The following is a 2,578-nucleotide window of genomic DNA, read 5'->3' as shown; positions in this document are numbered from 1 at the left end:
TTAATCAAATGAGAACTAATTAGTTTGTGGTAACCGTGAGGTCCAATCTCAACCACAAATCAATAGATAAATTAGGAAATTTATAATTTTGGTAATTTTTAATTAAAATTTTAATGCAAGGGTATTTTAGGTATTTTCTCTCATCTCTCCTCTCTTCTCTCTTCGTCCCCCGGCCACCGTTCTCCAGTGATATCATAGTGGTATCACAATGCATCATATATGTGTGTGTGTATATATGTATATATGAGGTCATATCCTTATTGACTATCAATGCCTCAATGTCTAGTCTCAACTTTTTATCTTGCATTCTCCTTGACATGCCTCATCTCACCCATTTAACCATGCATGGCTCATTCGACCCTCGTCACCAATGCCGTATGTGATCTACTGCAAATATATCCAAACCACTGGAATCTTCTCGATCTCAAATTATCCGAGATAGGTGCAATACATGGTTTTTGCTAAAAAACCCAGTTAATATCCTATTTGACATATGGCAATATTTCCATATTAACATCCACGTTACACAATTTGCATTTTTCAACCGTGCATTTTCTTTATCACCTCAACATTCAGATTATACAACATAGTTGGTCCACAAGTCAATTGCAGCATTTCTCCTTTATATTTTCCCCCATCTGCCTTATCATATGCAACGTTTTTCCCCAACCCTCCCTTTCCTGAACCATATATTCGAAATACTTTAAATTGGCACATTTCCCTAAAATATGATAAAAAAAATAGTGCTTTTGGAATGCAAACAATATACTCTACACGTGCAACTCCTTCTCATTCCTCCGCTACCTTCCGACATGTTGGGGTATACAATGTCGGACACTTTACTCCGACCTAAGCTACACAACAATGAGATTTCCCTTTTATCCTTAACGGATGTGTTTGACATTCCCCTGTAATACGCTCACTTGGAACTTCGTAATTCAACTGTTCCAAGAGTGTATGGTAGTTGAACTGCGTCCAGCAGCCTCTCTTTGACAGCTCTTTGATCGGGATACTATTACCTAGATTCATAAACTTGGAAAGGATGGCGGAGAATATGTGGTAAATAGTTATATATAAATACAATGCTTCACTCAGATGTTTCTCCAACTCTCGCAAAAAAATGCATAGACTTCTTTTACGTTCATATCATTTACATATTTGTTAAATGAACGTTCTCATATTTTGTTGTGAGTCAGATCACCACAAGTACTGTCGTCATGTAGGATTCTACGTATACCAATGTCATTTATACAAAGGCTATACCCCAACCCCTATCCTCTAGAATAATTATATGTATTAGACTTACGTAGGAATCCTTGGTAGTTTCCCCTACGTAGTCCATCCCACCGACCCCCATGTATTAAGTGTAACGGTTTGACTTTCACAAATGTTACATAATGCCGTATTGATTCATAAACAGTGTATCCTATCTATTAACTAGTCAATTATTCAAAACTGTAATTGTTTATTACACGTTTTAGAATAGAAAGTGAATTACAAAAATGGTCCATAAACTATTTATCAATATGCAAGTTTTGCCACTTTACTAAAAATGTTGCAACTTCTGGTCCCTGCATTGACGTTGGTTCCGAATTCTAGTTGCTACGATGAGCAGATTCACTAAGGCACTGATGGCATCACATGTCACAGTTAAATTCGTCTCTTGAAGTGTGAACCTTTTTAGGACCCTTAATGGTGGTGCTATCATGGTGATTCGAAGCATTGTTGCTGATAAAAATTAAGAGGCTACAGTAACATATCACAACTTAAATCTGAGTTTTACTGATCATCAGTAGTGGAATATAATAACCCTAACCATAAACAGTTGAAATTGGAACTATTTTTTAGTGTTTTGTATTGTATTTAGTAACTATAATTATTTTATATTACTGTAATTATTTTGTAGAATCTTGAAAATCAACCTTTATGCTACTTAAGTCCTTTCTATTTAAAAGCATAATAATTGGTTACCATGTCCATGATCAAATGCGATGGTAAGAATTATGGGTCGTTTACCAAACGTTTATTGGGTGTCAATTATCTTACCACGTATGCATGACAATGAACAAGAATCTTACCAGTAAGGGAGAGAAAATATTCTTACCCGATAAGAGACACTTACCAACGATCCATTTTTTTAAGTATACAATATTTATATACGACAATTATAACAAATAAACTCACACACCCTCCTTACCTTTGGTAAGGTTTAAACCATTGACCTTCTAGGAACCCAAAAACTACAATACTGCTAGGATAAAAGTTCTATGGTACCAACGATCAATTTTGATGACCAATAACAATAACCGTTAAGGTAAATGCGTTTAATAAACAACTCCTTAAAACATTTCAAGCAAAATTTCAAGAAAAAAAAGAGAAAACGATGTTCGACAGTGCTTTTCTTGCTTCACCCAATTTTTTAAAAGATTCTTTAAAATAAAAAAATTAAATACTTAAAAAGTATAATTTATTTTTTTGAATTTATTTTGAAGGAGAAAAAAAAAACAAAACTAACATTTTATAAAAGATTCCTTTTAAATTATTAAAATATTAAATTTATCAAATATTTGAATAATAT

Source organism: Cynara cardunculus, assembly GCF_001531365.2.
Source record: "Cynara cardunculus var. scolymus isolate 2C chromosome LG 1, CcrdV1, whole genome shotgun sequence".
Lineage (NCBI taxonomy): Eukaryota > Viridiplantae > Streptophyta > Magnoliopsida > Asterales > Asteraceae > Cynara > Cynara cardunculus.
Note: the sequence above shows the minus strand (reverse complement) of the source record.